This window comes from Sciurus vulgaris (assembly GCF_902686455.1).
Source record: "Sciurus vulgaris genome assembly, chromosome: 2".
NCBI classification, from domain to species: domain Eukaryota; kingdom Metazoa; phylum Chordata; class Mammalia; order Rodentia; family Sciuridae; genus Sciurus; species Sciurus vulgaris.
The window spans coordinates 31,158,044-31,173,572 of NC_136462.1; the positions used below are offsets into that span (position 1 = coordinate 31,158,044).

Here is a 15,529-nt window from a genome sequence, read left to right on the forward strand (position 1 = left end):
CTCTCTGCACCATCTCATTTTCTAGGGTCCAAGGAGTTTTAATACCCTTCCCCCCAAGACTTAGAATCAGACTTCATGCTACTCGGGCAAATAGCACTGGGGGCCGTGTTGCCATTTCGGACCCCCTAAAACCACCCACCATCTAATTGACTTCCAGGAAATGGGATGGACATGAAAGAAGGTAGCATGTGTGGGAAGACTTGTTTGTGTTTGAGACCCTCCACCCCACGCCTGCGCAGAGGCCAGCCGAGATCCACCAGGCATGGGCACAGCATCTGAGGGCCTGGGTGGGTTGAGCTCATGGGCAAGGAGGCAGCCACTTTTGTTCCTGCCTAACTCATTTTTTTTTTTCGATACTGGGGATTGAACTCAGGGCCTTATGCTTGCGAAGCAAGCACTCTACCAAGCTGAGCTATCTCCGCAGCCCTCCTGCCTGACTCTTGACCTCTAGGTGTCACAGAGATCTACACTGGCCAGCCTGGGTCTGTTGGTGGCTATGGTCCAGGGTTGTCACCACATTTCCAGCTTGTGTGCCTCATTTCTTCTCTATCATGGTTTCCTCCTGGGCCTTTATCACCCCTTCCTCACCCCTGGGCTCAATCTTCTCATGGGGTTGGGTGGCCGTGGGGGCTGATGAGACCTGGGCTTTGCATCCATGAAGGCCATCAAATGAGACTCTTTTTTCCTTCTTTTTGGTACTGGGGATTGAACCCAGGGGCACTGTACCACTGAGTCATATCCCCAGTCCTTTTTATTTTTTATTTTGAGGCTGGGCCTCACTAAGTTGCCCACATTGACCTTAAACTTGTGATCCTCCTGCCTCAGCCACCCAAGTGACTGGGATTACAGGTGTGAACCACCATACCCAACTGTAAATGAAAAATTGACATTATCTTTGCATCAGGTTTTATTGGTATTCACCAAATTGCCCACTGCAAAATGTCAAATGTATAGTTGGTGCCTAACCCACGCCAGCTCTGGGGCATTCTGAGTCCATATGAAACAAAAATAGATCCTGTAATTCTTTGGAGATTGTAATTGTTTTTCACTGTTTTTGAGTTTGTGTGTGTGTGCGCGCGCGCACGTGTAAAAAGTGCAAAGTTGTTAAATGTGCACATCTCTCACGTGCTGTAAATGTTATAATTCTGCTCTGTATTACTTCATTTAAAAAATAACCTGGACACCTGGGCCTCTCTCACCCTGAAAGGGAACCTGGATTCAAGCTTGCTGAATCTGTGGCAAGCAGATTTTACACAAGAGGGCAATTCAGGGAAGATAAGTGCACATATTTATAGGGTGTTATTTCCCTCCAGTCACAATGAAGGGACCTCTACTGAGTCTTATGACCCAGGCTGGGCAGGGTGTCAAGGATGCTTGGAGTACAACTTACACTCTAGAGAAGAGCATGAGTGAGAAAATGGCACTGTCTTTTAGTCACTGAAAATTTCACGTCTAGGTAGTTAGAGACCGTTTTCTAACTTTTCATTCTGAAATTATACGCCTGGATGCCTGTGTGATCCTCATCACTACATGGACTATAACCCTATAATCCACAGATCAGTGTTTTATAATTCTCTGTACCTTTCTTGTCTAACATAGTATCCAGCACATAGTAGGGACTTGATACCTATTTATTAGGAAGCAATATGGTATAATGGTTTAAGAGTTCAGACTTCGAAATCAGACTGCCTAGTTCTGTCACTTATTAGCTGTGTGACTTTGGGCAAGTTGCTTACTCTATCTGGGCCTCAGTCCTATTATATAGTGAGGATTATATCCTTCATAGATGGGGATTGAATGAGTTAATATATGTGGGCTCTTAGAGAAATTTCTCTGAGAAATGCAAACCCTACATAAGCATTAATTATTATTAAATTATTGATAAACCAAATGGAAATCCAAATTTATCTGAGGTGCTAGAGCCCAATAGTGATTTTTTTTTTTCCATTTCCACCTTCCATTTTGTTACCAATGAACAGATCTCTTCTCCAGTCTTTCTTGGTGAAAATAGATTTGATTTCCATATAAAATAATTAGGCCTTTCCCCTCTTCATTTTTAAAAAGGGAAACAAAAGAAAAAAAAAAAAAAAAAAAAAAAGCAAAAAAACTCCCCCCAAAACCCCCCCAAAACCAACAACCTCCCCAAAAACCCAAAACAATAATCCCAGATGTTTCTGCAGTGAACCTGTGTCTAGTTGTAATGGACAGCGGGAGGGATTAATTACCCCGCATGGAGGCTGCACATCTAGATTTCGGAAATTGCTCTTTTCCAAAGAAAGCGTCAGTTTCTCTGTTCTTTTTCATCTCTTCTCACAGAATGTTCTCCCTCCATGCTGCACAAATCTCTGGGTGACAGGGGAGAGCTCCCTGGAATGACATACACCAGACAAAACCTGGCCCCAAGAGCCTTATCTGCTTTATGACTTCATTCCCAATTGTGTTTATTTATTTTTTATTGGCTTTTAAACTTAAGAAGTTGAAATCCATACAGAAAAGTACACATATGTTCAGCCAGTACATTTTCACAAGTTGAACATGTTTGTGTCACCAACACCCAGGTTACAGACTACAGAAGCCCAGCTGTGCCCCTTCCTGTTGCTCCAACACCCTCTGCCCAATCTCCAGTCACACCAAGGGCAGCTCTCCTGCTTCTACCCCATTGAGAGGAACCTTCTAGTATGTCTATGTTAATGTCTGGATTTCCTCTTCAACATTGAATTTTTGAGGCTCTCCCAAGTTTTGGTTGTATTAGCTTTCCCATTCTTGTTATTGTATAATATTCTGTTACTATTCTATATTCTACTATATTCTATAGTATTCTGTACATTGTGTTTTACCATGATTTGTTTGCCCATTTTACTTTTGATGGACAGGCAGTAGTTTTTGATTTGGGATGTCTGTGAGTGTTGCTGCTGTGGATGTGCTGGTGTATGTCTTTTGGAGACCTTAAGTATGTATAGTCATGGTGGAATTGCTGGGTCATGTGGTACGCTTTTGTTCTATAGATGTTGCCAAATATTTTTCTAAAGTTGGGGTGCCTATCATCATCTTGATTTTGATGAAGAAAATTATTCTATATCTAGATCTGATTTGAAGTTTTAAAGAACACCAGCACTGATTGTATTGGTGTTTCCTTTTCTCAAACTTTCCTTTCATGCCTGTGAGCTATATGGTAAACAGATACATTCATTCAAATTGCTGAAACTGCTTCTTTTTGGGGAGGCTCTTGAAAGATTTCTAGAACTATTCTCGAAATGGAAATTTTCAGATTCCTCTCCCTCACCCTGCTTTCCCCACTCCACTCCAAGAATAAAAAATACAGTTGCCACACTGCCTGCAGAAGAAATCCTTCTGCCCTTCCTACACACAACTTTTGCAAATGAAATTTACAGATTAGGGAACTTTTGAGTGAAAAATCAAACACCCGTGAGATTGCTGATTTTCTAAGATTCAATGATTGGATCGTTCTGCTCATAACTTCAATTATAGTTGCCCCTCTTTGAAATTAGATGATGTTGGGTAAATAGAGGGTCAAAAGTTCCTCTGTCTAGGTCCTAACTTTCCCTCATAAATGACCACAAAGCAAGGTGCTTCAGAAATGCAGAGAGAGATGAAGGGCCTTCCCAACCAGTCCAGGTACCTTGTAAATAGGGACCCCTAAGTCTCAGAGGGAATTTAATCGAATCTAATAGTTTTGGCCTGCCTCTCTTCTTTGACCTCCAAACAAAAAGCTTGAAATAAAACATCCTACAGAAAACCAGCAAAACTATTATTTCAAATGCTGCTCCCTTGTAAAAACCTCTTGCCAAAGCACTCTTAACTTCTGCAGCCTGGCGCAGTTATTATTTTATTTTACAGATGGGAAATGAGGACCTGGTTGACTTGACCCAGGGAGATCCTGCGAGAATTTGGAAGCTAGACCCTGCCTGGGGGTTTGTACCTTGAGGAGCAGAGGGTTTTGTTTCTGAGGAACATTTTAAGGACTTTGGGCTATATTAGTTTAACATGAGGTCCTTTTTGATGGGTGATATTTGTATCCTAGTCCTTGGCTTTTTGTCTGGCTAGAAAATGGTCTTTGGTAAGGACCTATTGTGGAGGAATTTATTGCTTTTTTGTTTGTAGTGGCCAAAAATTGAAACTGAGTAAATCTGTAGGGGAATGGCTCAATAGCCACCATACCTTATTACCACGACCCATAATATAAACATTGAAAGGATTTTGGCAAATAATTATAAAATTTAAAAAAAGATGGAGAAGATCATGTATAATATATAATTCCATTTTTGTTAAATAATAGCCAACCCCAGAAAACCCCACTATTCATGTGATTTTGTGTAAAATTGTATCGATATGGAGAAAAGTGTTGAAAGGTATGAGTTAAGATGTTCACATGTGTTAGTCAGATTTCCAAGACTGTAACGAATATCTGAGATAAATCAACTGATAAAGAGGAAAGATTTATTTTTGCTCACAGCTTTGGAGGCTTCAGCCCATGACTGATGGGCCTTGTTGCTTTGGGCCTGTGGCTGCTGTGTGCCTCATGGTGGGAGCACTTAGTAGACAAGGCTCGTTCATCTCATGGTGTCTGGGTATGAAAAGAGGAAGACGAAGAGAAAGGACTGGGGTCTCAAGGGCACACTTCTGGTGACCTATCTTCCTCCCACCAGGATCTGCTCTTAAAATTTTCACCACTTCTCAGTAGCACCAAGGGCAGGGGACCAAGCCTTTAATACATGGGCCTTTGGGGAACACTGAAGATTCAAACTATAGCAATGAACTACCTGGGGAAGCTGATGTGGGAGGGTGGGGTATAGGAAAATAGCATATGTGATCTAATACCACTTGAATAAATTAGAGTTGCACATATGTGAATATGCATAAAAGCATGCATAAAATATGTGTATAAATTTTAAACAGTCAAAGAAACAAAAGTGCAACTTTAATAAGAATAAGACTCTGAGCCCCTTATGGGTCAGATAACTTGGTGAGGGCAAGTGCTCCGTGTGCAGCTGAAGGCTTTTCTCTCCCGGTTAGTTATGTTGCCAGCAGAGGACATTGGTCAGAAGCAGGTGGCCGAGCACAGTAAACCAATAACCACAGCTACCACCTCTGAAGTGCAGGCTAGTGCTGGCATTGTCGTAATTTCTCAGAGTTAGATATTTTAATCTCCATTTTATGGATGAGGAAAAACAGGTGCAGGTAATTTAAGGCCACACAGTGAGTGAGTAGGGCTGAGAGTCAAGCCTAGGTGTGTTTGATTGCAAAGCTTCTGTCCATTGGTTCTGCCATGATTGTCTGGTCATTGCTGAGAGCTGGCCTCTTAAGGGAGTGGTGCTGGCCTGCTTGAGTCCAAGCTGAGACTTCCGCAGGGTGCTCACAGGTGTGAGTTTTGTTATTAAAACTAACTGAGCCACCAGCCAGGGACTGTTTCCTGTATCTACTTGCAGGCCTTGTTTTGGGTTTTGGATAGCAAAGCTTCTGACCTGCGTGAGGAGAGAGAAGGCTATTCAGTCCTCGGTGCCCAGGGGACCAGAGCTGCACAGCAAAGTAGGGCATCTTGTGGTCCTGCCTCAGGACAGGTGACAGGCAGATGGCCTGTTAAAAAGGAGGACAGTTTTACTGACTCTGACATCTGGCCCCAGAGCTGTCTCACTGGCCACTTGGGGCATAAGTTCCTGGGCTTTCTTGGGGTTCTCTTTCTTGGGGTTCCACCTCTGCTTGCAACACTCCTGGTCCCACTAACCATAGAACAACTAATGATAGTGGCTTATTTGGGGACCTGGTAGTGTGACATCCACACAAATCATTGAGAGCCTTTGCTGTCACCCAAAGTATCCCAAAGTGAGTAATTAATATAAAAATCACAGTTCTGCAAATTGATGTCACTTGGGATGACTCCTTCCCTTTTCTTTACCTTGGTTTCCTCATCATAAAATGGAAATATGACTTTTTCCTTCTTGCTACTAAAAGATATATAGATATAGACTTGCTATATACCAGAAAGTCAAGGCCAGTTCTCTGTGCAAGATTTTGGCTGAAAACAACAGTGCTGCTATCACCAAGAGTAATCACCCTTTTTATTTAATGAATCTGGATGTTTCCAGTGTGGCTGGACCACTCTTCTATAGGACTCTGTGTTTTAACAATGGCATTGATGACTTCCAGGAGCGTGCCTCTTTCATAAGGGTTCAGTTGACTGCAGAGGTCAGCTGGCTGTGGGGCTGGCCTTCCCTGGCTCCCCCTGCCATTCCCCTGGTGGGGTTGCCCCAGCTGGCATTGGAGCCACTGCCGGCTGCCTTCCTGTAGGCATCTCCACAGATCCTGGGGAGCGGGGCAGAATGAGGTCGACTTGGGCAGCAGGCTGAGGTCCCCACTTGAGGATTTGTGGCAATATCCAGCACTGTTGCTCTCTGCCTTCAGATCGTAGACTGAGCTTCCTGACCAGAGACACGCTGCCTGGTTTTCCAGAGCCTCCGTTTACCTTCCTGGAGGGGTGAAGTTCTTTTTAATGAGCCTGTGTAGATGTCATGATCTACACAGGAGCAGGGATCTTATGATTAGGTTCTTAAAGGCTGGCACTAGGTCCCTAGCACCTGGCACAGTGTCCAGTGTGTTGGAGGACCCCAGGGAGAGGCTTTCACTGGCATGGAACCTCCTAGAGCTCTATGGCATGAAAAGTAGTCATTAGCTATTACTTTCCTTTCTTCCTTTGCATTTCTCTATGCATGATAAAGTATGGGGTCTGTACAACATCCCTCCCCCGCCATTCATTTCCTCTTGGCATTTACTTTTCTTAAAAAGCAATTTCCTCTGACCAGGTGAGTAGAGCTGATAGGTCCTACCACACACGCCTCTCCTGTTTGCATTATGACTGGGGATGGCGAAATGGGTTTTGTTGGTTCTTCTTCAGTCTAGTAAGTTGACCAGCTTGGGAGAGAGCTTTCCTAGATATCCTGGGAGTTGTTCCCATGAGGACTACTGAGTCTTCTGAGGTCCACGACAGTGTAGTTTACCCAGATCCAGGGATGACAAGGTCTGGGGCTCCCAGTGGACTCCCAGGTATGCATAGGAGAGCATCCTTCAAAGAAAAGAAATAAGTCCACTCAGATGGAATGATAGAAGGAGTGACATCACAATAGATATGGAAACAGGGGTAACCAGGGGTAACCAGAATCTTCCCACAAGGTGGTCAGAACCCCAAGGGAGACCACTCTCCTTTTCCCTTTGGAGAGAATGGTGGCGCACCATAGGCCAGAGCAGCCCTGGGGCTCAGGATCTCTCTCTGACAATCTCCCCCAGAGTGGAGTGCCACCTGGAAGCATTTGTATCCTGTCACTTAGTATCCAGGATGGCCCTGGGAGCGTGGCATGAGAGAGGGAGCAAAAGGGTCGAAGGAGACAGGAGATGGTTTTCTGGAGGTTCTGCAGAACTCCTGAGCTCCATCTCGGTTCCTTCTCCCCTGGGGACTCCGACCCTCTCTGATCAATGTTGGCCTCCTGTGCCCCCCTGCCTTCTTTGGGCCTGGAGTTCTGCTGCAGACAGTGTCCAGCTGGGTGTGAACCATGTAAGTTGGGCTAATTTCCAAGGCTTTCTTATCTCTAACCAAAGGAGACTAAAGTTTCTGGACAACTTCCGGAGGCACCGGGTGGATGTACAGAAGCCGCGGGGAGAATGCCAACCGGGGTCAGCTGGGAATTGGTCTTGCCAGGTGTGTCTCGAACACAGTGCAAGGGTTTAGGTGTTGAATGAGGGGCATGAACCGTGGGGTTGGTGTTCTGGGGCTTCTGGTGCTCTGGGCCCAGAAATCATTTCTCTTTCCTCTCCATATGGGTGACTGTGCTTGAGGCAGGCCTGGTTGCCATCTCTTGATAGGTTTAACCAGAGTTGCTCGGCTGTCTCCCTGCCACCCTGGTAGTTTGCTTTCTTAGGAGTGGGCCAGGTGGCCTGACCAAGAGTGAGGAGTGGTCATGGGACTGACGATCCAGATGCTACCCTTGGGCAGAGCCTCCTGGCCCAGACCCCCACTGAGGCATGTGAAGACGTTTCAGGGTCTCCTGAGGAGCATCCTTCGGCTTCTGTAGTCCCTGCATGGAGCTCCTCTTGCCAGTTGGAGAAATGGTTCCCCAGCTCCTCTTGGCTATGGTTAACTTTGTCAAGGGAATCTATTTTTTATTTATTTTAGAGGTGGCACTTCGCTCCATTGTCCAGGCTGGTCTCAAAATCTCTGGGCTCAAGGGATCCTCCTGCTTCAGCCTCCTAGTAGCAGGGACTATCGGCACATGCCACTCAAGCTGGCTTTAATTTTTTTTGTAGAGATAATTTTTACACGACATGAGATACACCACTGAAATGGTTTTAAAGTATAAAAGTTGGTGAGTTTTAGTCTGTTTATGATAGTATACAACCATCACTGCCATCTCATTCCTGGACATTTCCATCACCCCCACCTCACCTCCCCCCCAAAATCCCATACTCATTAAACAGACACTCCTCATTCCCTGGCCCCTCAACCCCTAGCAACTACAAGTTCACTTCCTGGATCTAAGGGTTTTTTCCCTATTCTGGATATTTCATATAAATGTGGCCTTTTGTGACTGGTTTCTTTAACTTGACATGATGTTTTCAGTGTTCAGCCATGTTGTAGCCATGTTGGAGGATGTGCCAATACTCCTGCTTATGGCTGAATAATATTCCATTGGGTGAACACATTTACATTTTATTTATCCACTCATTCATTGGTGGAGATTTGGGTTATTTCTACTTGTGGACTATTAGGGACAATGATAACAAGAACATTCATGTATTCATCTTGGTGAAGACATGTTTTCTAGGTGTAGAATTGCTGAGTCATATGCTAACTCTATGTTTTAATTTTGGAGAAACTTCCAAATTATTTTCCACAGTGACTGCACCATTTAAAAATGTACATGAAGGTAAAATTTCTCTGCACCCTTGCCTACACTTGTGATTCTCTGTCTTTTTGAAGTGGTATATCATTGTGGCTTTGATTTGCATTTCCCTAATGAGTAATAATGCAGAATATGTTTTCATGGGTCTATTGGCCATTTGAATGTCTTCTTTAGAGAAATGTCTATTTAAATACTTCACCCATTTTTTTTTTTCAATTGGGTTATTTGTTAACACATCTTTGTTCCTTTCCCCATTCCAACGTAGCTTGATGAACTTGTGAAAATGAAGGTGTCTAGTGGATCACTTAAAAATAGGCTTAAGGCCAGGTGCTGTGGTGCATGGCTGTAATCCAAGCGGCTTAGGAGGCTGAGGCAGGAGGATCACTAGTTCAAAGCCAGCCTCAGCAAAAGTGAGTCGCTGAGCAACTCACTGAGACCCTGTCTCTGAAGAAAATACAAAATAGGGCTGGGTGGGGCTCAGTGGTCAAGTGTCCCTGAGTTCAGTCCCCAGTACCCACCCGCCCTGCCCAACCCCCCCAAAAAAAGAAAACAACAACAAAAAAAACCCCCAAAACTAGGCTTAAGTCTTTGCCTTTTAGGATGCTCCTTGATGTTCTTGAAGGGGGGGGGCCCTCCTCTTCCTTGACTACCCTTAAATTCCGCCCCCCGCACCCAGTTTCTGTCCTTGACTCAATTCTGGTTTTATTCTCAGTTTGTCCCCAGCTAACCTCATCAGCATTCATGGCAGCCGTCAGCAGATGTCTGTTGATTACTCCTATCCAACTGGACTTCTCTCTGAAGCTTCATATTTACATACCCAATCGGAACCTTGACGTGTTTAAAACTTAGCACTCCTTTCCTAAGCCTTTGCTGCCTCCTGGATTTCCCATCTGGATGAGCATCAGCGTCTACTTAGTTAGCTGAAGGAAGCCAACCTGGACTCCTTTCTCTCTCTCAGGCACTCTGCCCTCTTCCCACCAGATCCTGTCCATTCGCTCTTTTTCATCAGCCTTTTCTAATTTGCCTCCACCCGCTGACTGCCTTAGTGCAGGTTCTTGTCATTCTAACTAGACTCTTCCTAATGTTGGGTTACTTGCATCCATTCATACTCTGCCCAAGCGATCCAATGATATCGCTGCCATCTTAAAACCCTTCAGTGACTCCCTGTTGCCCAAAGGGTAAACTTCAACTCTTGTTGAGCATTCAGGTCCTCCTACATTTGAGCTATTCCAATCTCTTATATTTCTCTGATCATTCTTTCCTTGGCATCTACTTCAGCCATAGGAGTTCCTTGAGGTTTCTTGACTGGGTTGTGTTCTATCAACTGCCATGTCTTAAATGCCATGCATTGGTATAAATTTTATATACGTGGCCAAGAGTAGATTTCCAGGGCTGAGGTATGGACCCAATATGACCCAAACTGAGTACTACTGTGAATAGAGAACATGGTAAATATAGATTGGATGTGGATTTTCTTTCAATAATTTGTTTATGTGAAATAACGTCAAACTGCATGGAAATTAAGTTGCCTTTTATTGTATTTATGAGTCAATTGCATTGCAAAGGTGATAGATTCTTTTGGAAATATTCTGACATTTTCCCCATGCATAGTCTGTAGCTACTTTGCTACCTTCTGAACCAACAACAGGCTACATGGTGTGACAAGTATATGTGTATTTTGGGAGCTGATGGGACAGAATATTTGAAATCAGATTTGGATCCCAGGGTTGCCATAGCTACTGACTATTGTGAACAACAGCATCACATAGTCATTTGAAATCCTACACCTTTAACTCTGGGATATCTTATAACTTTTTATAAGGGTGTTAGTCCTTTAGAGAAAGTGAATGGAACTAAAGAAGCAATTCCTGGCCCTTTCTATATGTTTTAACGAATTTAATTTACCTCATATTGTTACTTACTGCTTTCTCTTTCTCCTTCAAATTTTTACTTAGAAAAATTTCAGACCTCCTGATGAGTTGTGAGAATAGTATAATGGACACCCTGTCCACTTCGCTTAGACTCACCATTTACTAGCACTCTGCCATGTGTTTCATCTTGTTCCTTATCCTTCATTCACGTGTGCTTCTGTGTGAGCTCCTACATGTGTGTATGTGCCTGTGCACCCCACAGCCCCCAAATGGTCTTTAAAAAAAAATTTTTTTTTAGTCGTAGACAGATACAATACCTTTTATTTATTTATTTTTATGCGGAACTGAGGATGGAACCCAGTGCCTCACACTTGCTAGGCAAGTGCTCTACCACTGAGCCCCAACCCCAGCCCCTCCCTAGATGGTCTTTATGGTTCTCCTTGTATTTAGGTCATTGTATCAAATAGTCTAGAGAAGAAAGGTGACATGGATGGGACAGAGAAAGAAGTTGCTGAATTCTCCTGTGAAAGGTGATTTATTCTCTTACAGTTTCCAGATGGATGGAGATGGACTAGATCCATGGCCCTTCTGAGAACTGGTTCATCCCCTCCTCTTTTGAGGCTGCCAATGTGATCATCTCTGTTTTCAGGAAGGGTGAGATTTAGTTCACAGTACATCTTCCTCTTCTTGGTATGTTTTCAATCCTCTCTGGCAAAACTCAGTGCCAAAACTGAAGGCTTGAGCTCCTGGTTCTGTGCTGCCCTGAATGAGCACAAGTGATGATCCTGAGTCAGTTCCTTCCTCTTTCCAAGCCTCAGTTTCCCCATCCATACACTGCTTTTTAAGGGGCCATCTGCTTTTTAAGGCCCCTCCTTATACTGAACGTTCTGTAGCCCTGAGATGACCAGAAAAAACCCAGTCCTTTGGGAAATTGTCAGAAGATACTTAATGTACTTGTGAGATGAACCCCAGAAATTTATTGCTGGCTGGGCTTTGGCCAGGACTGCATCTGGTTTATAACAAGGATCGTTTTTTTACCTTCTAAGAGCTACCAGCACTTTGTCTATGGAGGCGGGGAGGTGGGCTTGATGGGGACAGACAAGCAGCAGGAACTCTGACCTGCTAGCCGCCAAGTCAACAGCACAGAGACGCTCCACATTCCCCTCCCCCGCCACGGTTCTTTGAGTCACCAGCTTGTTTAACTTGCCATTTGCCTGACTTCTCCCCCACACCCTTTTATGGCTACTTTTGTTCAAGGATCTTGCCACCTCCTTTTTCTGTCCCTGGCCCACCTCCAGGTTAAATATCTAGGACAGAGAGCAGCAACCTGAAGATACTGAGGGCACGAGCGACTTTCATGGCTGGACTTAAAACCAGCCTGCACTTTTCACAGATGGGATGAGGATTAGTCAAAGTCCAGGCAGGGAGTCAGGTACCAATACTGTCAACTGGAGGCTTCCTTCCACAGTGTCCCACTCAGAGTCTGAAGGGCAGAGGTCCTGGACTGGCCAGACTCATTTTATGGGTTTATTTCCCATGAGTATAATTTGAGAACATGTTGGTAAAAGAGAAAAGGATTTTGGTGTGTCAGAATTGAGGAAAGGAACTGGTGAGAGCAGGGTGATTGGGGATTCACTTATTCATTTAATAATTGTTTATTGAAGACCCATCACAATAGGTTCTAGCTCCTAACACCTAGAAAGTCTTAAATTTGGGTAGCCATCATTAATATGTGCTGGACACTGTGCTGTATGTTATAGAAGTGGAAATGGTATGAGTAGTTGTTGAACCTCCTCCAACATCACATGCTAAGTGTGTTATGGCTATTCCATCTCATGTTCTCAACAGGCTGATATGGCTGTGTCATTCTCACTGTGCAGGAGAGGGAAGGGTTACTTTGAGGAGTCACTTATCCAAGGTCAGACAAGGGGTAGAGGCTGGGATCAAGTGTGATTTCAAATTCCACACTCTTCACCTCTCAGTCTGTTGCTTCCAAAAGCTCTTCTCTGGACTGATACCCCCTGATGATCATTTCCATTGTTTCAAAATATAAGGATGGTGTAAGTAGATTACTAATAAAGATCATTTCATTTTATACAGAGGTCCTCAACTGGGCCAACTTTACCTGAGGGACATTTGGAAATGCCGTGAGACATTTTTTTTTTTTTTTTTTTTTTTTGGTGTTATAAATGGCAAGTGTTACTGAAATACAATGACTAATGGCCAGGAATCCTGCTAACCTTCCTATGGTGCATAGGCCAGTCACCCATTGTCCAACTCCAACCCCGCTGGAATGATGTGGTCCAGAGGTTGAGGAATTCTGATTTAATTTGAAAGATTATCCTTAATCTTATGTTATTCTGACTTTGAAGGTATGTATTAAAAGTTCTTTTTTTTTTTTTGTCAACAAATATTTTTGTTGACATGTAATAATTGTATATGTGTTTATGGGGTATAATATGATAATTTGATTCGTGTATATGATGGTAATGCTCAAATCGGGGTAATTAATATGTCTACTTCCTTAAACATTTATCATTTCCTTGTATTGGGAGACCCTGTACTCCTTTCTTTTAAAGCTTTGTAAAATGGTAGTAAGAGTCACCCTCTATTGCTGTAGAACATCAGTCCTATTTGTCCTAACTTTATGGTGGTACTTGAGCTCACCTCCGTCTGTCCTCTCTCCCGTTATCCTTCTTAACATCTAGTGACCACTATTCTACTCTAAACTGTGAATTAAACTTTCTTAGTTTTCACCTATGAGCAGGAACACATGGCATTTGTCTTTCTATTCCTTGTTTATTTCACTTAACACACGTCCTCCAAAATCCATCCATGATGCTGCAAACGTCCTTTTTAAAAGAAACCATGACATTTAAAAAAAAAAAAAAAGAAGAGTTGGCAAGACTATTTTTGATTTCTCAAACTTTTGTTGCCATCATTAGAAATTTCTTGGACTCTGTAATCCAAACTCTAGGAATTACTTGAACTAAGAATTACATAAAAAATGCAACTAGTGGGAATTAAAGAAGGAAAGGTCTCATGTTGCAAGTAAGGCAATGACTATGGTGACCTTACTTGGGTCTCCTGGAGTTTGAGTTAATGATAATCATTGGTCACTGATTGCCTAGTTCTTTGGAGTACGAGGCCAGTATTGTCAGGGCTTGTTGAGAGGTCAAAAGGAATTTTCCCCTGATGATCTGAATGATCTCCATAGGATGGAAAGTGAATAATCATGAAGTAGGGAGCAAGGAAAGCCTGGCAGAAGATGGTGAAATTGCTGGATGGGGTGGTAATCCTGTAATCCTGGCCCCTTGGAAGGCGGAGGCAGGAGGATCACCAGTTGGAGGCCAACCTCAGCAATTTAGTCAGACCCTATCTCAAAATAAAAAATAAAATAAAATAAAAAGAACAAGCGGATATAGCACAGTAGTAAAGCAGTTTTGGGTTTAGTCCCCAGTTTGGGAAAAAAAAAAAAAAAAAAAAGGAAGAAAGAAAGAAAAAGATGTTTAAATTTATTCACAGGTAGATAAAAATGTGATAAAACAAGGGATTTCTATTTGAAAGAATTTAAGGTTCCTGCCTAAGTCTGTCACTGGGGAACTTACATGACCTTAGGCAAGGCACTTAATTTTTCTGACTCTGACTTTCTCATCTTGGATGAGGGCCTCACAGGCCACAGGGAGACAGCTGTCTCTGATGCTTCCCTTTCCTCTTCCCTCCATTGGGCCACCCAGTCCTGTTGATTCTATTTTGGAAATGTTTCTGGAGTCAGCCCAGTCTCTTCCCATTCTAGGGCATTCGCCACCCAGCAGCCAGAATAATCTTGCTAAAACATAAATCTGATCATGTCGCCTACCTCTGTGTAAAACCGTCAGTGGCTTCCTCATTGCCCAGAGGGTGAAGTCCAAACTCCTTGGCAAAGCATTCTTGGCTCTCTTGTGGGGCCCAGCCTACCTCTCAGTCTCTTCTCAGTCTCTTCTCAGTCTTTGTCCTTCACTGCCACTCACCCCATGGCCTGGCTCACTCTTCTCTGAGCACAAATTGCTGACCCACCTCCCTGGAGTCTTCTTTCTTTTCTTTTCTACCTGGCAGAATCAAACCAATCTTTTAAGGCTTCTCTGAATCATCTCTGGAAGCTTCTCTGGGTTCTCGAGACAGAGTCCACTCCCCCTCTGTCTTCCTCACTGTTCTGTGGACCTGTTGAAGGCGGGGCCTGTGCTTGTATGGGTCTGTCTTGGATCCCTCACACCCAGCATGGGGCTTAGCACGCGGTATGTGCTCAATCATTTTTTGTTGAGTAGGAAAAAAGAAAAGGATGAAAGAGGGAAAATTTAACGTGGAGGTGTTTTAGTCAGTTCACTGCTGTGACTAAAAGTCCTGATCAGAACAATTTTAAGGGAAGAAAAGTTTATTTAGGGGCTCACAGTTTTAGAGGTCTGAGTGCATAGAAGGCTGGCACCATTCCTCAGGGCTTGAGGTGAGGCAGAACATCATGGTGGAGGAATGTGGCAGAGTGAAGCAGTTCATATGATGATCAGAAAGCAGAAAGAGAGAGAGAGAGAGAGAGAGAGAGAGAGAGAATATATACCCCAAAGCTAGCCCCCAATGCCCACCTCTCCAGCCACACCCTACCCACCTTCAGTTACCACTCAGTTAATCCCATCAGGGGATTAATTCAGTGATTGGGTTAAGACTCTCACAACCTAATCATTTCTCCTCCAAACCTTCTTGCATTGTCTCACACAT

General features: G+C 43.7%; 1 protein-coding gene across 6 annotated transcripts in view; it reads left to right on the forward strand.

Annotated features, from left to right (window-relative positions):
- Positions 1 to 15,529, forward strand: part of DPF3 (double PHD fingers 3) — a 255,087-nt gene that overhangs the window by 47,158 nt on the left and 192,400 nt on the right. Inside the window, exon 1 of one of the 6 annotated variants that reach the window (XM_079129848.1) lies at positions 11,356 to 11,470. The exons of 4 other annotated variants lie outside the window; for them this stretch is intronic. The gene's annotated coding sequence lies outside the window, so the exon portion shown is untranslated. Of the gene's footprint in view, positions 1 to 11,355; positions 11,471 to 15,529 lie in introns of those variants that run through there. One more of the 6 variants, XM_079129849.1, reaches the window with a different exon arrangement.